The sequence below is a fragment of the Oryctolagus cuniculus genome, chromosome 14, assembly GCF_051225735.1.
Source record: "Oryctolagus cuniculus isolate XC-2025 breed Fujian yellow rabbit chromosome 14, ASM5122573v1, whole genome shotgun sequence".
Classification (NCBI taxonomy): Eukaryota; Metazoa; Chordata; class Mammalia; order Lagomorpha; family Leporidae; genus Oryctolagus; species Oryctolagus cuniculus.
This window is the reverse complement of record NC_142880.1, coordinates 82660402-82685111: the sequence shown is the minus strand read 5'-3', so window position 1 is coordinate 82685111 and position 24710 is coordinate 82660402. Positions and strand designations below refer to the sequence as shown.

The 24710-nt window shown below is 46.8% G+C and overlaps 1 long non-coding RNA gene across 1 annotated transcript; it reads left to right on the top strand.

Moving 5' to 3' along the window:
* The first annotated feature begins 262 nt into the window (after positions 1–262).
* Positions 263–10828, top strand: LOC149122413 (uncharacterized). Its single transcript, XR_016220809.1, has 3 exons — positions 263–462; positions 6930–7106; positions 10431–10828. It is a non-coding gene; the product is annotated as an uncharacterized LOC149122413 (long non-coding RNA).
* The last annotated feature ends 13882 nt before the right edge of the window (positions 10829–24710 follow it).

Below are 24710 nucleotides of genomic sequence, written 5' to 3'. Positions count from 1 at the left end.
GCAAAGTTCTTCTTCTTTTTAAAGGTTGATATATTTATTTGAAAGTCAGAGTTACACAGAAAGAAGGAGAGAGAGAGAGCGAGAGAGAGAGAAGAAGGAGAGAGGGAGAATCTTCCATCTGCTGGTTCATTTCTCAAATGGCTGCAATGGTCGGGCTGTGCCAGGCCAAAGCCAGGAGCCAGGAGTTTCTTCTGGGTCTCCCACTCGGATGCAGGGGCCAAAACTCTTGGACCATCTTTTATTGCCTTTTCCAGGCCATTAGCAGGGAGCTAGATTGGAAGTGGAGCAGCTGGGGCTCGAACAAGTGCCCATATGGAATGCTGGCATCGCAGAAGGTGATGTTACCTGTTGTGCCATGATCCTGGACCCCCAACCAATTGACGCTAAGCTATTACTTTCAGAAGACCAAGGTTGTGCCACTGGACTGACTCCCAGGAGCACGGGAAGTGCTGTCCTGTCCAGGTACTTCCGGGGCCCTCCAGGAAGGCTTTCTCTCACATTCCCACAGATGAGCTCTGACTCTTGCATGATGCTGTCTAAATGGGCTTCAACTCTGCGATTTTAAAAGGGACAGTTCCACAGAGGGCTTCTCTGGGGCTCTGTCCATCCCTTTGGCCACCTGGACATCACTGGAGCTAGAACTCTCTATGTCTGTGAGAATGTATCAAATTTGCCATCTTGGTTCACTTTCTGTTGGTATCAACAGAATCCCTGAAACTGGGTGATCTTTAAAGGAAAGAAGTTTATTTAGGCTCACAATTCTGGAGTCTGGGAAGTCTCAGACTAGGTAGCTGCATCTGGTGAGGGCCTTGTGGTGTTTCAACGCAGGGCAGAAAGCAAAAGGATAAATGCACGCATGCCGAAGAGATGAGACAAGGGGCATCCTGGCTTTATAGCAGCCTGCTGCCGTGGTGACGCATCCAGTCCCGGGAGAATGAGAACTCACGCGAGAGGCTTTGTCCTCATGACCCAAATACCTTCCACCAGGCCTCACCTCTCAACACCCCTGCACTGGGAAATTAAGTTTCAACATGAGTTTGGCTGGGGACAGATGATATTCAAACCCTTGCAACTGTTACTCCTCCAGGCTGGAGATTCTTACTGTTCTCTTTGCAAATGGAGGCTAAAAATGCTTCCCATGCACTGTGTTCAGCTGTAGGAAGTCCCATGTGGAGGCTTCTTGAGCCTGCCAAATTACAGAGATGAATACAATGCTTGCAACTTACATAGCCCCTTTCTGCCAGTGTGATTCTAAGCCTGCAGATGGGTGAGTTCCAGGATCAGCCCTTGTAGTGTCTGGAAAGACTGCTCGCCTGGATAGTCAGGATCTGTCTCTGGCTCTCCCTTATCCCCTTGTAGTAGAATCTTTCAGGAAGTCCCTTTTCTCCTGGTCTCTGTTGGGCCAACCCAAATGTGTCTGTGTGTGAGTCTGATCTGCAGTGAAGCCGGCAGTGAGTCCTTGGGAAGTGGAAGCTTGCTAGAAACTCTATAGATCAGGAGATGTAGCTGGGTACCCCTAAATATTTTAAGCTTTAAAAGAAAGTCACCCAGAAGCCAAAAGTAGACAGTTTTGCTGCAGAACTATTTTAATCTATTTGGGCCACTATCACGAAGTGCCTTAGACTGGTAAATCGTAAACAACAGACACCTCTCTCAGTTCTAGACACTGAGAAGTCCAAGATCAAGAGAGCAGTGGATTCATTTCTGGTGAGAGCTCACTCGCAGCTTCATAGATGGGGGCCTTCTGCCGTGTCTTCACAAGGTGGAGGAGTCAACAAGCTCCCTCTGGTCTTATTTTTTTTTAATAAGGGCGTTCATCCCATCCACAGAGACAGGAGTTGGGGGGGCTCTTCCCCTTGACCTAATCGTCCCCCCAGGTGCACCCCCTCACTTCATGGTCAGAGTTTCAACATATAAGTCTTTATTTATTTATTTATTTATTTTTGACAGGCACAGTTAGACAGTGAGAGAGAGAGAGACAGAGAGACAGAGAGAAAGGTCTTCCTTTTTCTGTTGGTTCACCCCCCAAGTGGTCGTTACAGCTGGTGCGTTGCGGCTGGCGCGCTGCACCGATCCTAAGCCAGGAGCCAGGTGCTTCCTCCTGGTCTCCCACATGGGCACAAGGCCCAAGCACTTGGGCCATCCTCCACTGCACTCCTGGGCCACAGCAGAGAGCTGGACTGGAAGAGGAACAACCAGGACAGAATCCGGCGCCCCAACTGGCACTAGAACCCGGTGTGCTGGCGCCGCAGGTGGAGGATTAGCCTAGTGAGCCGCGGCACCGCGCCAACATATAAATCTTGAGGGTGTTACAACCATTCAGACAATAACTAGAGCTTACCTACTTTCAATACGATTTAACTTCTGATTACTTAATGTCTGATTGCAACACATACACCACTTGCAGAATTAACAAGAAAAGGTTCACCTTGGTCACTTCAGGGGTGTGAGTGATGGTAGGGGTAGACAAATCCACTTAGTCTAACCTGTTCTCTACCAATGATTCTGAATAATTTGAAGAATAAAGGAGAGGAATAACCATCATTTGAGAAGTAGGACAGACAGACCGGGCACCAAGGTCTTTCCTTCACTACTGACTGCATTGTGACTTATGTCCAGTGGACAAGACTGACAGGTGGACTTACCCATGCATCTCTACAGAGCTGGGCTCTGTAGAAAATATATAATGTGTGCTGGGAAGGAGGAATGGCATTGCTGAACTAAGTGCATCTGGTTCTTTCACAGCCACACCGTGGCACTCCAGGGGGTGAGAGTACAGGGCTGTGAAGAGGCAGCTGTGTGTTTAGGTAAATGCCCTGTCGGGACGTGGGCAATGGCCTCCCCTCTGCTACTCGCTGCTGGCTCAGAGCTGATGGGCTGGCATCACGCCGAGCTGCAGCCAGCTCTGCGCTCACATGCCTGCTTTTCCTCTCCTCCTATTTGCAGTTGGCTACATTCAGTTCCCTCTTCGGGGCCTGACCACTTCATTCTCATGCTCCTTTGATAGTCATGAAGCACTCGGTTGTCCTGAGTGTGGCTTTGATGCTGGTAGATACCATCTTTGCCTCCAAATATTTTCTCCCTCTGTGACTCAGAGCCTCCCATTCAAAACAGAGCTCCAGACTGGAGGATGCAGTAGAGTGGATTAGCCAGAACCTACAGGGGCCCTAAGTAACTGCACTCCACTTCAAAGACCATTTGCCCACTGAGTCTTCCTTTCACGCATGGCCTTGCATCTAAAGATTGTGCTCCCCTAGAATATTCTGAAGTGGCTACTGAAGAATCTTGTGAAGTCAAGACACAAAGGGCCATTCTGTTCTCAGAAATGCCTGCATTTATGCTACTGAGAGTCTCGCACTTATATATTGTATCTCCTGTTCTCTATCCTGCTGATTTCAATCTGGTGGGACTGCCACATGTCTTTGTACTCTGTCCCGCACATGTGCATATGGTGCATGCTAAATATAAATGCTGTTTGGCAGGGTCCTTTTTTCTCTTCCTTTGTTTCTGAAAATGTAATGAAGAAAATGTATAATGTGTGCCCTCTCCTAAGTGAGAGAGACTTTCAAGAAGTGGAATTTATCTTGACAATGAGCCACATATTTTGTGTATTATTTCTGTATGTGGCAGGATGGTGGTAGTGACTGTCCTTCTGCTTTTGTCCGGCCTCTGTGTCCTCTCTTTAATGGAAGTCAGGTAAATACCTGTGTTGCTTTAGCCATTTGGCTGAGTTTCAGCCAAAATGGATTTTAGAAGCTGCTGGCCCGCCCCCCCCCCCCCATCCAGATATTAGGTTAGTTCAAGTGATAAGGCGGTTAACAAACAATTCACAGCTCCCAGTGGAGGTGTTGTGTATGTGTGTGTGGGGGGTGACCCCCAGCTGGGCTTATTCCAGGTTCTTAGCTCCAAGGGAGAAAAGAATGCAAGATGGAGACATGTTTAATGGGAGCAGGAAGTAAGATTCATTGAAAGGGATAGTACACACTCAGATGGAAGGGCAGGCAGCCCTCTTTACAAGGAAGGAAGGGCTGTTGACCCCACCAAAATTGGGGTTGTCCTCTGGTAGGGTAGCGGGTGGTGCCTGAGGCAGGGCCTAATTAAATATTCAAAGGAGGTGGAGTTTGGGTGGGGCTCAAATACCCCTTGCTTCCATTTCTGTTTTATGGGACTCTTGAAAGAGGTGTGGCATCTCCACATAGGACTGGAAGCACATCCGTGGTCATCTCCAGCAAAGCATCACGGTGTCTTGTGCACGATGGGAATGAGGCCCAGGTGCAGGTCAGGGAATGGGTGTGCCAAGCCTGCAGCATGTTGGATATTTCTAGCCGGTGTGCACAGAAAGGAGTAGGGTTTGGGGTGCGTGCATGTGCAGGTGCTGCTGGCAGTCCTCTGCTTTTCATTCGGTAGCTGTGCACCTGTCCACATCAGGGGGACACAGTCTAGGTTTGCTTCCTATTCGGGTTCTGTGTCCGTTGTCAGTCCATGGGGGCTCTGTTCCTTGTAGACAAAGGAGACTGTTTCTCAACACGTTGTGTCCACCATCATCACAGCCTTGGGTCAGTGGCTGACTATGTGAGGGACACACATCACTTCTGCTCTCTTTATTGGCCAGAGTAAGCCGTGTGCTTGGCCAGGTTTCAGAGATAGTAGTGAAGGAGAGCTCACCATGTACCTGGAAGGCAGAGGGTTTTGATCCTGGCACTACTAACTGCCGCATGTCCTACCAGAAACTCGATGTGTGGCAGTTGCACCTACTTTGTGGAGGAGCTCAAGTCCCTTCCAGGTGGGTCTTGCCTCTCGCCTGGAGAGCAAGACAACATGGTATGAAAGCAGTGCCCCAAAGGCATTTCAGACGGGGGCATTGCCTGAAAACAGTGCTTAGACTTTTAAAGAAACTCCAATGGAGGCCGGCGCCGCGGCTCACTAGGCTAATCCTCCGCCTTGTGGCGCCGGCACACCAGGTTCTAGTCCCGGTTGGGGCGCCGGATTCTGTCCCGGTTGCCCCTCTTCCAGGCCAGCTCTCTGCTGTGGCCAGGGAGTGCAGTGGAGGATGGCCCAGGTGCTTGGGCCCTGCACCCCATGGGAGACCAGGAAAAGCACCTGGCTCCTGGCTCCTGCCATCGGATCAGCGCGGTGTGCCGGCCGCAGCGCGCTGGCCAAGGCGGCCATTGGAGGGTGAACCAATGGCAAAGGAAGACCTTTCTCTCTGTCTCTCTCTCTCACTGTCCACTCTGCCTGTCAAAAAAAAAAAAAAAAAAAAAAAAAAAAGAAAGAAACTCCAATGGAGTATAGTAAGGTAAAGGACAGAGAGGGGCCTGGGTCTCCTCTCTCTCTCTCTCTCTCTCTCTCTCTCTCTCACACACACACACACACACGCAGACCTGTCTAGAATGGAACACATATGACAACCAGTGGAATTCTGCCTGAGCCTTTCAGCTCACCTGCTCCCTGCTCCCTCTGCCCGTCTTCCCAGCATCCCGTGGGCTCTGCCCCTGCCACTCGAGCCTGTTCTGCCTGCCTTGCTGGTGGCAGGGGCTTGAGCACAGCTGTGATTGCAGGGAGTGTGGTTTGTAAGAGCTGAAGGACTGGGGAAAGTCCCAGAGCCACTTAGCAGGGGAAGAATCATGACCGTGTCCGTACCTGCTTTGAGCGCCTAACATCTCTGGACTGATTGCACTGAGCGCAGGCAAAACCCAAAGCGGGATTTGGGATTCAGAGGGCAGTTGCAACGGCTTCGCCCAGTGACACTGATCATAGCTGGCAGGGGTCGCAGGAGGAGAGGCTGCAGCCCCAGACAGATGACCCCTGTGCGGACGGGGAGAGCTGCCAAGAGCAGCGGGCTCTCTGGGGAAGACGGGGAGAGGTAACACGCTGATTCCACTGTCCACCCTGCCTGGTGCCGTGTGGAGCTCAGCGATTTTTAGTGGGATTCTGCTAATGAACGTGGAACCCAGGGGCCGGCGGCTCCATTTCCTCGGCATTAACATTTTTTACTTTATTTTAATGAGGAAAATGAGATTCTTCTCAGTTTCCTATCAGTGCAGCCGGTTTGGGAGAATATGACATTTAACAACAGTGCTTTGAAAAATATTAAGCATTATACAAATATGAGGAATTGTTGCTGTTATTATTCTGATGAAGCACACACGCAGCTTCGCATCAGCCTTAATATTGAGGGGATATTTAAGGGATTAGGAAGGCCTCTGTAACTACTGGGTACTGACCCAGGGTGGCCTTCGGAGAAAGGGCCAACTAATCTGACCATATTAAATCCATTTTTAGAAGCTAAATATCCAAACTCTGAGTCAATAAACCACAAACGCAGACATAGATCATAAAACTTGATCATCTCACGTCAGCTGCAACGCTCTCATAAATTACAAAATAATGTCGGGCGATTAACTCTAATTTGAGGCCGTAACTTGATTATCTTCTGGTTAAAAGGAGGAAATGGCTTTGGGTAGGAACAGTGATTCCAAATTTCTTAATATGTGGATTAATTAATATGCAGCCAGAGAAAAGGGAGGAGGGCTGCAGTTAGATGGTGGATAATGTAGGAGAATGATGGGGGTGTCCTTGCAGCAGACCACAGAAGCTCTGAGAAACTGTGGTGCAGGCTTAGGGTCTGGTTGAAGCGGGGGTTAGCATCAGTGTGGACCAGTGAACATTTGAAGTACAGCCTGTTTGAAAAGCCCGTACTTGGGTGGCTTTTCAGGTACAGTACAGACAAGTGCAAAAGTAATGGGGAAGAGAAGCAGGGCCAAACATGGCTTCAGCCAAGCCTGCTTAAGTCTCCTAATTGTTATTTGCATGCAAATGATTAGCATCATTTACAGTAGTCTCTAAAATGTTGATTCTTTGAAACAGGTTTGCTTTCCTTTTTTTTTTTTTTAAATCAATTCCCTTACAAGTTCTTTTTTATTATTCAGAAGAAAATTTCAGGCAGATGGTGGAGGAGAGACTCCCAGTGTCTGATGTGCTGGTGCAGAGAGGAGGCATCAAGGAAGCCGGAACATCTGTCCTCGCAGGCCTACTTGGCTCATTGTCCCGTGTGCACAGAGAGAGCCTGCACAGCTTTTTGAGAAATTCGAAACCATCCGCTCTAGGTAAGAAAGCCAGATTGATTTGCTTATTAAAAAAAAAAAAAAAAAACAACCTGAGAGTTTATCTAAACTTTGCAGTGCTCCCTCATCTAGGAAATCAGCAGCGGCAGGGAGGTGAGGCCCCACTGGCATCCCTCAGCGCTGTGGTGCCCAGCTGAGGCCTTGCTTTCCCCCCACATTCTTCCCACGTCCCCTCAAGCACGTGCAGAGAGAGACTGTCTCTGTGCTCCCTGCAGAGTGTCGGGGGCAGAGTCCCGCTTTGGCCCGTGAGGGCTGCAAGAGTGACTCAAGGCTTCTGTAAGCTATTAGGGCTGATAAAGAAATTCACATTAGGTGGCAAATACTGATAATAGATGAATATGTTTGGCCATTCTAATAGGGAATAATCCTTAAATGCATGACAGTGAGTTCTGTTTTGGATGTGAAGCCCTGAAGCAGGCAGGTGAATACCTTCAACCTAGGCGGGTGATATTGTCTCTGCTCACCTGGGTGAAAGCAGCCCATAAAAATAACAGCAGCCGCAACCAGCAGGATCAATTATTAAGCACCTGCTATGCATAATTTATGTGCTGCACCATCCTGTATCAAGTAATGGTTATAGTAATTTTATTTTATGTTAAATAGTTATTTATTTATTTATTTATTTGAAAGTCAGAGTTATACAGAGAGAAGAGAGGAAGAGAGAGAGAGAGAGAGAGGTCTTCCATCTGATGGTTCACTCCCCAATGGCTGCAATGGCCAGAGCTGCGCCGATCCAAAGCCAGGAGCCAGGAGCTTCCTCTGGGTCTCCCCCATGGGTGCAGGGGCCCAAGGACTTGGGCCATCTTCTACTGCTTTCCCAGGCCATAGCAGAGAGTTGGATTGGAAGAGGGCAGGCGGGACTAGAACCAGCGCCCAAATGGGATGCCAGCGCTTCAGGCCAGGGCGTTAACCCGCTTTGCCACAGCGCCTATATTTCTTTTAGAAACAGGGAAATTGATATTGGGAAAAGGGAAGTGTTTGTCCAAGGTCACAGAGTGAGTAAATGAGGATTTGAGAGATCTGCGTTCTGACTGATTCTGGATCAGCATTCCTTCCATGTCACCACTCTGCGTGCACTTTCTATAACTGGAGCTTACTAAATGCTGTTCTAAATGGCGCATTTTTAGCTTGTTCCATTTGAAATCCCAAATGGACTCCCAAATATTGCAATTCCACAATAATAATTATCATCAACAGCTGCCATTCGTGGAGCACTTATGACAAGCAAAGCACTAAATTCTTCTAAAACAAACAGGTGTTCATGTAAACTTCATAACCCACTGAGATTCTGGGAACCCAGATTCCGTGTAATTTCTTCTTTCTCTGTAAATGCTTTGCAGTATCTCTTACTTTTCATGTGAGAACCTTTGGAAATCAAAAATGCATTCCTTTTCCCAGCATGTTCAGATGTTGTTGTTAGTGTAGACACACGCGTGGCCCATGCTGTCCGTGTTCTCAGTTCATTTGGAGACACAGCATTCATGTCATAAATAAACAGCAAGGTAAAGGCACTTAGGACATATCCAACTTAGGAGTGCAAATGCTGAACACCAGCTGAGTTCAGGGAAGGGAGAACTGAGTGGATCACAACAGCCGAAGAGTGTTTCATGGTGGAAAAGTGCCCCTGGTCTGGATCTGCGAGAGGGGATGACCTTGACTAGATGTGGGAGAGAGAGTGAGTGAGAAGAGTGTAGATATGACAGGACAATGGGGGTCCACTTTCGCTGGACAGTTTCTTACACTTTCTACTCAGATCTCACAATATATGATACAGATCTCACAATATATGATACAAATCTCACAATATATGATAATCCTTTGTGTTACAAATCGCCACTGGAGTTAAATATAGTCACAACTTTGTATTCTTGAGTTATAAAAATGAGATAGCATTTTCTCAGGCTCACAATTGCAGGAAACTGAGGTTTAATGCTACGGCTAGTTAGATCAGAGGACAAGATACAATTTCTCTAAAAGCAATAACACATTAATATAAGGAGAATCTGATCAATCTTTAAATTGAAGCTTATCAGAATGTAGTATTCTATGAGTTCTTTGTGATCAATTTTCTAGATATCGAGAATAGTTACCAAAACATTGGCACCTTCTCGTTTTTAATTGCCTCTATTCTCTACTTTGCTATGCCTGTGGGGTGCTGGCCTGGAAGAAATGCATGACAGTGGATCTCCCAGATTTTTTTCTTTGAAGAAAATATTTTCTATGGAGTAGAATAATGCAAGGTATCTTATGTTTTACGACTGATAACAGAAGGTTTGAGGAGGCCCAGGCTCTATTAGATGAGAACTATCTTCACGTGGAAATCTGCAGTGTCCCAGGAGCAGGTGCAGAGGCCCTGGAGTCCTGTGAAGAACCCTTTATCAATGTTGCTTCACTCTGTGTTGCCTGAAGTTACTGGATCACGGGCAATCCCTATGCCCTCCCGCCACCAGTTTTTTCCCCCTTGAAGACAAAGACACTACTATTTTAATGGATAAAATGTTATATAAGAAATTCACTGGGGCTGGTGCTGTGGCGTAAGTAGGCTAAGCCTCTGCCTGCGGGTGCTTGGTTTGTGTCCTGGCTGCTCCTCTTCCAATCCAGCTCTCTGCTAATGGCCTAGGAAAGCACTGGAAGATGGCCCAAGTGCTTGGGCCCCTGCACCCCTATGGGAGACCTAGAAGAAGCTCCCGGCTCCTGGCTTCATATCTGCCCAGCTCCAGCTGTTGCTGCCATTTGGGGAGTGAACCAGCAGATGGAAGACCTTTCTCTCTCTCTGTCTCTCCCTCTCTTTGTAGCTTCACCTCTCAAATAAATAAAATCTTTTAAAAAAATTAATTAACAGGTGTTAATAATACTGAAAAAAAAAAAAAAGGTTTCAGAAGGAGCAATGCGGACAGGACCAGCCAGCAGCCCAATAGGAATGAGAACACTGATGTGTTCAGAGAGCAGAAGGGCAGGAAGGGCAACACTTGGGGTGTGCAGGACCCGGACGCTTCCAGCAGGGTCCCTGTTGCGTTGGGACTACACCTCTGCAGAGGGGGCACCACTCAACTGCTGCCTCAGCTCAGGACCTTGCAGGCGAAGATGCTTGGTTGCTGCCAGCACTGCGGGACCTTAGGGAAGGAGTGGCAGGGGCTGGGTTCAGCTGGTACCGCTGAGTGGGGCGTGATGAGGCTGGTCTGCATGGGTGGGCAGAGGCTGAGACGAGGAAACAGCTGCTGCCTGGGTGAGGGTTCCGGGAGGAGCGAGGCCGACAGGCCCGTCCCTGCTCCCTGCTCTTGCTCTCTCATTTCTTTCTCCCACCAGCTCTTGGCAGGGGCTCTGCCGAAGCAGGAAGTGGCTTGCAGAGTCTCCTGTTCCTAGGACGGAAACGTGGCTGCGGAAGTCAAATAGCAATGATAATAGCTGAAATAAATAAATAAAACCTGGTAGCTTTGTTATGCTCACAGCCATTCCTTCAGCCACCCTGGGTCCATATGTGCCTTTCTGTGAGGATTTGGGCAACACTAACAATTCTGTGCTTTTGCCTAACAATGCGCAAACATCCTCCCCAGGAATGAAGATATTCCGACTCTCTCTCTCTACAGGTCCTGCAAATCCCCGATTGTCATTGTGTCCATATGTGGGGGATGTTCATTTTACCCCGAATCAGCCATGCACTCCTCTGACTATTTTGTAACCAGAGGCTAAGCTACAAAGATATTATCCACCACTGAACATATTTATAAAACATATTAAGGGGAAAATGCAGTTTTTAAAGAAACATTCAAAAATGTGTTAGGAAATGTTATATTCTTAGCTACAAGGGTTCAGCTTTCCTCAAGGTTGACGTAGACGTCAAGCTTCTAGATCTCGCCTGAGCCCTGAGCCCTGAGCCCAGCGTTTCATAGCGTGGAGTGGAAAGTGGCCGATTCACCACTGGGTTTTAGCTGTGTAGATAATCAGTAGGCAATGCTGACGCAGGTCACAAATTTTTACTCCAATATAATCACAGTTGTTTTAGATGGAAATTACCTATTATTGATTAAATGCACTTTAAGTCTGGTATCTGCCTGAGTACTTCCCAGTTGTAAGCTTTCTCATTAATGATTGGTTTTGAGTTCCAAGCTAGAGATTTCCACTGGGGGCATTGTTGGGATGGAAAATGCTAGCAATAGACTGCCAAACAGAGGCTGTTGCCCTTTTGCTAAAGGACTGTGGGGCTAGAAAACGATGCACCAGTATGGGTGTCATACTGCAAATTTCAAGCTCTGGTACCAGCAGCATTTAAAAAAAAAAATGTGACCTTCCCAAGGTCACACTAGGCTCCCACGGCATTCCAGCTTTCTCTGGGGGAGTGGCAGATGCCTGGGCTTGTTTAGCTGGAGGGCCAGGAAGCAGGGGAGCAGGGAGAAAAGCAAAAGAAGATCACAGGACTTGGCTTCAGCTGTAGCTCCAGGCACTCCATCCCCTGTGGGGAGTAATTTGCATCTGCATGCATCTCACCTGAGAGTGTGGCGCTGTCTTTTAGAATGGATTCCGTGAATGTGCCATTATGATGCCTCCTTGCTCCAGACACACAGGATAAATAGCCCACTACTCTGCACTGTCAGTGTCAAGTGCCACATAGACAGGCTTTGGGAGTAGCTTAGGGAGACAGACGTCAGACGTGAACTGAAGTCAGGTTATCTCATCAGTCATGAATTTTCCATCAGGGGCTCTGGATTCTAAATTTAAGCAACAACAGTTTTTAGGCTTTAGTAGAAGAATGTGAGTGTGGCCTATGAAACAAGTGACCAAATTAGGGTAGTGGAGCCTCCAACACAAGCATGTCGTCTACAAGTGTGTCGTAGACCCACGTAACAAAGGCAATGGGGTTTTAGGAAGAGACACAGAAGACACAGGTCCTGGAGCATGGGCTCACGTAGCTGTTGGATCTTGATGGAGCGCTTTGCCCTGAATCGGCTCACAGCTTTCGGAGCTGGAGTTTTAGTTCCCTTCCCTGAGTCTGAGTCTGGGGTCCTTATGTCCTGAAGCAGCTCCACTGTGATCCCAGGTCAGCTCCCTGTCATAGGACAACCCCCTCTGAGGACCCAGCTGGGGAAACCACTGCCTGGAATGGCCCATTTCCTGCTGGGTAATTTGTCCACAGGCTGAAGTAATCCCGTGTATCCCTGCGTTTGCCTCACGGAGGTGAGCAGATGCTAGCTTGTGTTGGGGCCTGGGCTGTGGCACAGTCGGGCAGAGCCTCCACCCACAATGCTGGCATCCTGTATGGGTGCCAGTTTGTGTCCTGGCTGCTCCACTTCTGATCTAGCTCCCTGCTAATGGCTTGGGAAAAGCAAGAGAAGATGGCCCAAGTGTTTGGGTTCCTGCCACCAACGTAGGAGTTCGAACCAGTTGAAGCTTTTTGCTCCTGGCTTCAACCTGGCCCAGTGCTGGCCATTTTAGCTATCTGGAGAGTGAACCAGCTGATGGAAGATCCCTCTGTCCCTCTTTTTCTGTAACTCTGACTTTCAAAATAAATGCATAAACCTTAAACACAACAGCAAAAACCAGCTGTGTGTCCTGAAGTTTAGCCTCTGGTCTCCAGATTGCATTTCTGTTGTTCTGTATTCTACTCCTAGGATTGAACAGGTCACATCTGAGAATAGTCATGCAAGATTTAGACTGGAATTCAAATTGAGTTAGGGATGGGGGAATTTAGCTCTGTGTCTACCACATAGTAGGTGCTTTGTAAGTGTTGCTCCTATCAGGGACACAGACTAACCACGGTAAATGGGGCCAAGCTTCTCAGCGGCTGAAGAATCTGTAATAGAACAAGTTCATGGCCTTCCTGGTCTGTCAGGCCTCAGATCCCCGCCCCTCTTTGGATCGCATTGAACAACTCTGGTCCAAATTCGTACAGGACTTCTCGGGAATGACCTAGGGTACACTGACTCATCACCTGCCACGGCACATCACTGGTGGCCAGGTCTGCTGGGTGTGATGGTTGGATATCTGGAGTTGGACAGACGTTCTGGGTCACAGATGCCTTTCAATGTGTCTACCACATTGTGTCCAGCATGCGCCACTTTCTCAGGCACCATGGCAGAGTGTATTTTTATCCTGTCTCTGACTTCGTGTGTGTGTGTGTGTGTGTGTGTGTGTGTGTATGTGTTCTGCGAGATTTCAGACAAACTGAACAAACTGAAGAGAGAAGGAGTAAGACGCTTCTTTTGAAGGCGAGGGAAGGGAGATGAGTGCATGCACCAGGAGGAGGAGGTGGGAAGGGCGCTCCTCCCACCCAGCGTTCTCCGTGCTCCCATGAGGAGCTCTTCTGCACGCCCGTGTGAGAAGAATGGATGAGACAACACTGGGAAATATCCTTTGGTCACCTGCAAATGCCTGTGGATGTAATTGGCAGTTCTTCCTGATAGATGGGCTTTGAGTGCTCTGTATACAGGCTGGGGACTGGGTGGTTTTCTTGAAATTTCCCCCCATAGTCAAATTTTTCAAGAACAAAAAATAACAAATTGGCAATCTACCCACATGTGTTCTTTTGTAGCATCCAAGGACACTGTCCTGGCATGATGGATAATATTATGAGCTGTCTCATTCTGTGATGGGTTGGGTTATAAAAGTGAAGCAGATTTCATCTCGGTGAAATGCTTAGCGCAGGGAGCAGTATTTCCAGTCTAGGTAGTCACGGCTTCCCTTGCTTTTCCCTGCCCGCCCAGGTCAGTACACACACCGCGCCATCTGAGAGAGGGTGAGGGGCCGCGCTGGCTTTTCTTGCCCATGAGAAAGGGGGTTGGAGGGGAAGGGGTACAGGCAGATTTTCTCAGTCTTGGCACACAGGCCAGTGTGAGGAATGGCTATTAGGGGATGCTGTATGGCTGATGGAAAGAGACCCAGAGCTTGTCCTGTAAATGCCAACTTCCCTTTGGCCATCACCTCCACCATGGGAGGTCTGAGGCACAGATCCAAAGGCGAGGTCAATGTATGATCTTTATTACTGTCAATTATTCCGTCACACCTGACATGGTGTCCTGGAGAGCTAGACTGGAGCGCATGGCAGCCTCTGTCTTGCTTGTCATTACATTCTGTTTCCATTCAGCCTGTGAGAGGGTTGTACTTTCCTAGTCTGTTTGTGAAGACTGGAGGCAGGTTTTGTGGGTCAGAACACTAGAGTTAGATTGGGTAATCCTGGTGCCATCTTCCCTAGATCTACACCCAAACCTTTATTCACTGTGTTGGTGAGATAGGTCCAACGACAGGGAAAGGGAAGGAGATCTGTGGACAGGACCAGGGCTGAGCCAAGCATGATCGTCTCAGCTCGTGCCCGCTACATGGGGACAGCTGCCTTGGCAGTGGACTTGTCCATCTCCCAGCTCCGGCAAATGCTGGCTAATGCAGCTTGGAACTCTTCTAAATATTCACTTTCCTACCTAATTTTGAATTTAAATTTTTATGGGCTTTTTCTTAAAAAGAACTCCCCAACATGTGTATGGTCTAGGTCTTACAAAGCTGAGGTCTGCTACATATCAGTGTGACTGCTACATGATGTCACTGAAGTCCAGTCCTTTGAAGACCTGAAGACTCTCAGGGGAAGAGTGAGCTGTGCCTATAACATTAACAAGTCAAATGCCAGGGCCAGGAGGCCAGGCAACTTTATTGTAAGATCTTTCAAAAAGTGTGCCTGCAGAATGGGCAGATGCTCTCATTCCATATCAGAGTGCCTGGGTTTGCGTCCCAGTTCTTACCAGTGCAGACCCTGGGAGGCAGCAGGTGACGGCTCTTATAGTCGGCTCCTTGCCACCCACTTGGAAGATCTGGATTGGGTTCTTGCCTCCTGGCTTTGGCCTGGCCTATGCCAGGCTGTTGCTGGCATTTAGGGAGTGAACCAATGGGTGGGGAATCTCTGTCTGCTTCTCTCTATACCTTTCAAATAAATTAATATTTTTTTTTAAATGTAACATAGAGAAGGATGAAAAGTTGCAAAAACTAGTCCAGAGAACTTCTGTGTCTCTTTCATCCAGATTCCCCAGTTACTAAAATTCCGTACAGTTGCCTCAGCTATGTCATTTCTCTTTCTCTTTACATACACACACCTTTTGCTTCCTCAACCACTTGAGAGTGGGTACCAGACAAATTGTCTGTGACTCTTAAACACTTCAGTATGCATTTATTAAACAAAGGGCATCCTCTAATAAAGCCACGAGGCACCTATCAAAAATCAAGAAAGCAACATTGATTTTATACCAACCTATAATTAAAATTTCACCCATTTTCACAGTGAAGTCCTTTGCAGGTTGTGAATCTAAACCCAAATCTCGTGCTGTACTGAGTCATCATTTCTTCTGGTTTATTTCAACTTAAGACAGCTCCACAGTCTTTCCTTGCCCTTCAAGGCCTAGATGTTTTTGAAGTATCCAAGCCAGTTACTTTGTAGAATGTCCCTAAATTTGGTTTTGTCTGATGCTTCCTCGGGATTAGATTAACATAATAACATTTTCCAGGCGTATCACAGAAGTAACAGGATGCACATGATATTGATTTGTTCTATTGCTGATGATAACTTTTTTACTTGGTTAAGATGCTCTCTGTAGATCTTTGTGGGATGCTTTGAGACCATGTAAATATCCTGTTCCTTATCAAATTTCTGTTCACTGGTTTAAGCCTTCATTGATGATCCCTGCCTAAATCAATTACCACTATGCTGGTTACCAAGAAACAATTTTCTAATTCCATCAGTCCTTCTGTATTTATTAGTTGACGACTTTTTCTTACCTCATTTACTTATGTGTATACTTATATTTGTATGGATTCCTGTTTTATTCAATGTGTTATAATTCAATAAAATCTTTTTTTTTCAATGCTTAATTAGTCCCAGATTTGGCTAGCTGGAGCATCTTCCATTAGACTTGTGTATCTTTTTAACAACTCCCTATCATTCTTTGAAAACTTCCTTACATGTTGGTATAAGGTATTTGAAGCTTATCTTGTAACTTCCTTGTCCCAGACCTGGAATCAGCTATTTTCCCAAAGATTTCTGGTTCCTTTTAGTGGGAAATGCTATTTAAAAACCAACATCTGGGAACTAATTGTACTCTTTGCTGCTGGGATGTTGTTTCTAGGCCTCAATAGGCAAGGCTAGGAAGTACCTGTGTATTCACATATTTCTTTTTTTTTTTTTATTTAATGAGCATAAATTTCCAGAGTACAGCTTATGGATTACAATAGCTTCCCCCCCCCCCGTAACTTCCCTCCCACCCACAACACTCCCCTCTCCCACTCCCTCTCCCCATCTCCTTCACATCAAGATTAATTTTCAATTATCTTTATATACAGAAGATCAATTTAACATATATTAAGTAAAGATTTCCACATTTTGCTTCCACACAGAAACTCAAAGTGTAAAGTACTATTTGAGTACTAGTTATAGCATTAATTAAACACCTAAGAGTAATTGTGTATTTTTTTAAGTTTTTTTTTTTTTTTTTTTTTTTTGACAGGCAGAGTGGACAGTGAGAGAGAGAGACAGAGAGAAAGGTCTTCCTTTGCCGTTGGTTCACCCTCCAATGGCCGCCGTGGCCAGCAAGCTGCGGCTGGCGCACCACGCTGATCCAACGGCAGGAACCAGGCACTTCTCCTGGTCTCCCATGGGGTGCAGGGCCCAAGCACTTGGGCCATCCTCCACTGCACTCCCTGGCCACAGCAGAGAGCTAGCCTGCAAGAGGGGCAACCGGGACAGAATCTGGCACCCCGACCAGGACTAGAACCCGGTGTGCCGGTGCCGCAAGGCGGAGGATTAGCCTAGTGAGCTGCTGCACTGGCAGTAATTGTGTATTAATTACAGAGTTCAACCAATAGTTTTAAGTAGAATATAAAATGCAACTTTTGTATTGTTGTGACTTCCCCCCCCAACCTCCCTCCCTTCCATGGTCCTCCCCTCACCTATTCCCTCTCCCATCCCCCCCTTCATCACGTTTCATTTTCAATTACCTTCATATACTGAAGATCAATTTAGTATATACTAAGCAGGGATTTCAACAGGCTGCACTCACACAACCGAACCAGGTATAGGGTATTGTTCGACTAGTAGTGTTGTTTTTGAGTTTCATATTTAAACACATTAAGGACAGAGATCCTGCGTGGGGAGCATGAACCCAGTGACTCCCGTTGTTGATTTAACAGTTGGCACTCTTATTTATGATGTCAGCAATCACCAGAGACTCTTGCTATGAGCTGTCTAGGCTATGGAAGCCCCTTGAGTTCACCGACTCTGAATTTGTTTAGTCAAGGCCATATCACAGTGGAGGTTCCTTCCTCCCTTCAGAGAAAGGCGCCTCTCTCCTTGATGGCCTGATCCTTCTGCTGGGGTCTTGTTCACCAGGATCTTTCATTTAGATTGTTTTTTGCCACCGTGTCATGGGTATTCACATATTTCACACACATCTGAAGTTATTTCTGTTGCTTTCTATCTGTTTATATTAAAACCACTAATTTAAAGATACCTTCAATTATAGTCTGACAGCACATCCCATGGCAACCTGAGAGCCTCACTTTTCTGTTTGAAGGCAGTGAGACTCCTGCCTCTCTCTCTCTCTCTTTTAAAATATGTCTTCATTTATTTGAAAGACAGAGAGAGAGGGAGAGAGAGGGAGAGAGAGAGAGAGGTCTTCCATCTGCTGGTTCACTCCCCAAATGGGCTGATCCGAAGCCAGGAGCCAGGTGTTTCTTCCAGGTCTCCCTTGGTGCAGGGGCACAAGCACTCAGGCCATCTTCTACTGCTTTCCCAGGCCATAGCAGAGAGCTGGATCGGAAGTGGAGCAGCAGGGAATGGAACTAGTGCCCATATGGGAAGCTGGAACTGCAGGTGGCAGCTTTACCCACTACAACATAGCGCCATCCTCTCTTGTCTCTCTTTACCCTCAATATGCTTACTCAGTCCCTTGTAGGCCATTACTGTCCAGATAACATGAGCCGTCTCCTCACCTCCTCCTCATGCCTGTCTATACCCAAGGAATGAGAATCAGCAGCCTGACCCCATACCTATTAAGAATTCCCCTGCTCCAGCATTAGAACTGCTTAGACCTAGAGCTACCTCTGTCTTGACCCTGACTGTTCACTGATCCTGAATACCCCACCAGCCCAGCCTGCCACTGACCTGTAATTCAAAGTTCTGCCCCACGCATGCTTGCACGCAGTTCCCTTCAGCTCCAGGTCATCCACCAGGAGATGAGATTGCTCAGTTCCGGATCTATTACCTGCTGTATGTCGTAGGCAGCTACATACCCTCGGCTGCCTTGCCAGCTGGCTTCCAGCTAAGGTTGTCCAACGAGAGCCACTTACAAGAGATGGCAGAATATAAGGAAGAGGCCAGGATAACTTCTTTGCCTTCTGCCTTGGGAAACATCTCACTTGGTGGGTATTTCTCCTCCAAGACTAGCTTCTGTGTGACAGACATGCCACGGTTCTACATTCTGCTGCTGGCTTAGGCCCCTGGGTTCCCAGAGCAGCATCTTTTCCCTTTGTCTGGCCAGTCCCCGGAGTGGCAGAAGCTTCATACCACTATTTTCTAATTTCTCATTCCTTCCTTTTTGGTTCTCAGTTCTTCTACTACTCAGGTAGCCAATTCCCTGAATTAAATTCCTTCTGCTTTAAGCACCTAGAGTGTTGAATGTTTTCCTAACTTGACACTGAAAGTGATCCAAAAAGTTGACTCTCCTTAACAAATCTGTCACATGAGCCTGGAGCTGTTGTCGCCAACTTGCTCCCATTTGGAGAAAGTCTGTCTGAGAATGGAACCAAAAGATAAAGAATTAGATCCTGGCGACTTAGGAGTCCTGAAACTCACCTGAAGGCAGAACAAACCTGGACTTGTCAGGTACTTGAACCAATAGCAGCCCTTTTTTGTTCTAGTTCTGTTACACCTACGTTTAGGTCTCTTGCCTGTCCAATTAATTTGAAATTATAGGCCATTAACTCTTGGATCCATGAAGGTGTCTTGGGTTATATTTGAATGTCATATAGCCCCGCAGGGCATATGTCACGAATGTGATTTACTTATTTGTGTTCTTAAAAGAGGAGATTTTCTTACAGCCTCTCCCTACTATTGGTCTTTCTGTCTTTTAGTCTGTGAGTCCCCTTTTCTTTTCCAAGCTGCCACATTCTGACAGGGTCTCATATATCCACTACATCAGTGGAAGGGACAAAATAAAAAATTTATGTCATCCACATGACAGACCTGAAAAACTAGCCTCTCATTTAAATATTGCAAAAAATTGAGTTATGTGCTACATAAGTGACAGGAGAATGGGGCTCTTAATCTATGTGAAAGGAAATTGGATTCAAGTTGTTTTATCTCTTGCAGATGTTCAACATTATTTTTGTCAGCTAGTAGTTAAGTTGAAGAGAGACATCTTTCTCAGAATAGAAACATGAAATAATAATGTCCTCCAGCATCAGCTCATCATGTTAAGCCACGAGATGGATGATATCCTGACGTGAACGGATGCAAACGCCACCGAGTTTTGAATGTTTGTGGGGAGTCGGAGAGAGGCTGAAGTTTTGTTCAGCAATGTACTGCTCTGCACGAAACAGATAAAGAATCCCAGAGATCTTTGTTTAGAAAAAATTAGGATGCCAGGCCATGGTGTCCTAACAGGATCATTTTGGACAAGAATTCAGTAAATATTTGGGTTTAAAAGGTCCCTGAAGAAGGCTGGCACTAGCATGAGTTAGGAGCCGGTGTCCTTGGAGCTGCGGGTCAGCGCTGTGGTTGGACTTGATCTGATCTTACTTGTGGCGTGCTTCCTGGGTGCGGCGGTCGTGGGTGTGCTGAGGCCTCTGGCTCTCCCCACCCTGGCTCCTCTCGCCTGACAGGGGTCTATTTATTACCTCCTGTGGCTGTCATCTCTCCTGAACCAGGACCTCCTGTCTCCAGGGCTAGTACCACACCGAGTGAATGCAGGCAAGTTGGGAATGTATCTTAGTAGCCTCAGACCACACCCGGCTCCGTGATCAGGGTGCTGCTGGAGACGTGCTAGCTGGTGGGCGCCAGGGACCTTGCGGAGCAGCCCTACCCACCGAAAGAGCAGGCTGCTCTCTGTTTCCCTGACTGGCATTGCACGGCATCAACTGGGATTGGGGTCCCAGGAGTCCCGGTCAGTTTGGCTCGGGCCCTTACTGCCCCAGGAGAGAGTGGTGCATTCTACTTCCTCTACCAGGCTCCATCCATGTCTGCAGGGCATAGATCTGGGTTGATGGCTTCAGGGTGGCCTTTGCCCAGCCTCCCCTTGCTGGTGACACTTTTTTTTTTTGACAGGCAGAGTGGACAATGAGAGAGAGAGACAGAGAGAAAGGTCTTCCTTTTCTGTTGGTTCACCCCCTCAATGGCCGCTGCAGCCGGCACGCACCACGCTGATCCGAAGCCAGGAGCCAGGTGCTTCTCCTGGTCTCCCATGTGGGTGCAGGGCCCAAGGTCCTGGGCCATCCTTCACTGCCCTCCTGGGCCACAGCAGAGAGCTGGACTGGAAGAGGAGCGACCGGGACAGAATCCAGCGCCCTGACTGGGACTAGAACCCGGTGTGCCGGCACCGCAGGCAGAGGATTAGCCTAGTGAGCCACGGTGCTGGCCCTGGTGACACTTCTGACATCTGCCTCAGGACTTGAGACCTCTTCAGCTACACGCAAAGCGTTAAAACATAATTAACCCAAGAAAGAAAAAGCCCATTTTTGTCTTAACTTCATTAGCACATTTTTCAGTATTACTTTGGGCTTGATTTGGAATATATATTATAAATGGTATTATTGATAATAATAATAATAATAATAATAATTTCACATATTCTTCATAGATCCTGTGCTAGGGACTTTAATTCATTTTCATGCTAACTTGTAATGACCACATGAGGGAAGTATTAATTCAATAGGTTTGCAGATGAATGGGGAGTCTCTAAGAGGCTGACTCTGTTCAGACCACATGGAACCGAGCGTTCACTCCTGGTCTGTTTGACGCTAGGGTTTGTGCTTTTAGCCATGATATTCTCCTGACTCACTTGTATACTGTGCGTGTTATTTATAACTTTTTATAATAATTCATAGTATGAAGGTCATCTCACTGACGGGGTTTTACCTTGTTTATAGGAAGGAATGGGGCAGGATGTGGGAATGGGAACCAAAAAAAGCAATTTTGTTTAAATTTTAATATACAAGACATTTATAAAGACAAAAAAAATCTACCAAGAATAGCGCATGTATTGTGTAGTGCATGTGTGTGCACACACCCCAGCCCCAATGTGTCCACATACACATTCTACTCCAAGAGCTTACAGGCTGAGCGTTTTCATATAAATTATCTTAGCTCGGTTTCCCAGAAAGCTGAGCAGAACCAAAGCAGAGAATAAATATTGGTCATTTATTTGGAAGGCATGAGCTCAGGGCAGCTAAAATAAAGAACAAGTACAGTGAGAAGAGAGAAGAATCAAAACGAGGTGAAGCTGCTCCCTTGACTACTCTTTTGTGAGGGGCGTGAGTGACAAGGTGGGCACTGAGACTGTGCAGGGCTCTTGGAGGAAGACTGGAGTAGCTGATGGGAGAGTGGGAGGCGGGGCCGTGTGTTTCCCCCTAGCCTCCATATCTGTTTTTTTTCTCTCTGCTAGTCAAAGTTTGTGTGATGGAGATTCCCTGGCACTTCGCAGCTGCCAGAATGTGAGATCCCAGGCCTCGTAGAGTGATTTTTCATTCAAGACCAGAAATGGCAGGACCACTGACCAGCTCCAGGCATCTGGTTGATTGGCCCAGTTGTGCAGATGTAGCCAAGGGGGAGTAGTTGGTTGCTCCCCAGCAAAGCAGCTCAGCTTGGGAGGCTACTAGAGAGGGTGTCCGGGAGGTTGGTTGATGCTTCTACTTAGGATGCAAAACAACTGTGAGAGGTGAGTATTACATCTTAATTTATAGCTGCAGAGAAATGGCAGTTACAGAGAGAAAGAGGGAGATAGAGAGAGAGACCTTCCATCTGCTGGTTTACTCTCCAGTTGGCTGCAGTGGCCATGGCTGGGCTGGAACCAAGCCAGGAGCTTCATCCAGGTTTCCCATGGTGGGTACAGTGGCCCAAGCACTTGGGCCATCTTCTGCTGCTTTTCCCAGGTGCATTAGCAGGGAGCTGAATCAGAAGTGGAGCAGCCTGGACTCCAATTGGTATACATATGGGATGCTGGCATTGCAGGCAGCAGCTTTACCCACTACAATGCCAGCCCCTCAGTTTGCTTTCAAATTCAACACTCTGTCCAGTGAGCTATGTAGATTCTCCTTTGTCCTTTAATTTAAATAAAGTCAGTGACAGGAATACATAGCTTTTGTGGAAAATATAAAGAATAAGATATCATAAATCTGTAAATTGCTTAAAATCTTTTTAGCAATCACCTTTTAGTTTTTCTGTAATATTTTCATGTAGTTGAGATGCTAAAGAAAATACAAGTACTATAACTATTATGCTGTTGTCACTGAACAATGTACCAGAAGTATTGTCCTATGTTAATACAAACATCTTGGCATTCCATTTTCCCACACTCTTTTGCAAGTCCCCTTGCACACTTTGGAAGCAGCAGGTCTGAGCACCATGTTCTCCCTTTGCTGGGAAGAGAAGACAGCAAGTCAATTGGTCTAATCTTAGAGAGACACTGATGACCTCCTGACAAACTAAATTGTTTTCGCCAGCAGGAGAGTCCTTATCCATGGAACGCTTTTAGCAGAATGTGCTTTGGTGTTTAGGCTTTCTTAGGTAAACAGATCTGAAATCTACGGATTTATGAGGCACAACTCTCTGGAAAATGTCATGTAAATTATGTAAATATCTGAGTGTAGAATGGAGATGTTTGAGATGTTTCCCGAAGTAGGAAGTAAGCAGCTTCCTTCTGGGGAAGAAAGATGGCTGTGCCCTGTTCTAACAGGCCTCCTCTGTGGTCTTGGGATGGAGCATCTACGTTAGATGCAAGAAGAAAAAGACCCCAAGGGGGTCTCTCCCTCCTCTACCTGTGCTGCTTCATTGCCTGCGCCCTTGAAATTATTAATAAAGATTGGATCTGGGAAAGAGCGCTAAGGTTTGTGAGTGCTGTTTGACAGTCTGACCTTTGTTGTGTCTTCTGCTATCTCCATTCATAACCATGGCCCTATTGATGACATTTTAATTGTATACTATTTTGTAACTTGAAAGACTACTGTAACACACAACCCTGACCAGATCCTTGTTTATGCTCTGGGTCATTTCTTTTGAATAGCTCGAAGAGAAGCACTTGCTATCCTGTGCTTTTTGATAACTGCAAGAGGGAAATCTCTACCAGAATCTACTGCCCTACCTTTTTTATTTTCCACTGTAAGGAGACAGAGAGGGCGAAGGGGAAAAATAGGAGAAAAAAAAAAAAGGAAAAACCCTTTTACCATCACCGTCACCGACGCGTCTGCAAGCCTGGGTTCCTTCTTCACTCACTTGCTCCCTTGTCCCCTTCACAACCTTTCTATTCCTAGTTCTCACCCCAGGAGTCCCATTCCTGCTCCAGACCTGGAGAGCCTCCTGGAGAGCCAACCAGCTTTTCCTTCTCCCTTAATGATTAACTCCTGCTCAGCTACTGAGCCCACTCACCCAGCTTGATGTTCCAGCAGGGCAATGCATTCCTGGCATTCCATGTTGGAGCTGGTGGTTTTGTAGCACACCCGGAGTTCTGAACCCAGGGTTCCTGAACAGAACTCAAGGAGGAAGCTTTGTGAACTTGGAGGGGAAAATTACATCTCTTTATTCACTAATCTCTAACCAAAATTGAGCGTTTCTTTCAATGATATATGTGAGCCCCCCAAAACTCATAATAGTATTAGTAGCTCCTGTGACTATGTTACCAGTATAAGTCAGTTCATTTAATATACATTACAGTTGTTGGAAAGCCTTGAAACATCATTTATACTCATTACTATTTAGAAATCATGATAATTATTAAGCCTGCTGCTGGACTTCTCTCTTAACGCGTAAACATGATATTTAGCTAAAGAAGCACATGTATTACTACATCACAAATCTGTTTCAAAAATATTTTGATGACCATATTTCACAAAATGGTTCTTTGTTATCTGATGTTTCTGTTTCATTGATCTGAATGTATTATTATGAGACAGAATTCTTAGCTTCATCAGATTGCCGAAGGTGTCCATTGCACAAAAAGAATCAAGCACTCTTGAGGTGGAATGCGACCCAGCAAGCACGTCAGTAGCATGCATTACAAGATATGTTAAACAGCCTTTTGAGAGCTGGGCTGCCACTTGCCTCCCAGAGATTCACAGAATCGTGTCGCCAGATGCATGAGTGAGCCCTGGTCAGGCAAGTACTGAGCGAGGTGGCTGTACAGGTGTGAATAGCCTGCTGCATGGGTCCAAGAACAGAGGAATGAATCAGAGCCTGGTGACTCTGAGCAGATTCCCAGAGGGAGTAGTAACATTTGAAGAGGGCCCGGCCCTGCCGGAGGGAGCTGAGGAGGTGGACCACGCTGCTCACGCCTGTTTGTGAGAAGTCCACAGTTGTTCCACCCAGATCTGCTCCAGCGAAAAATGCCTGACTGATGCAAGTGACAGTGA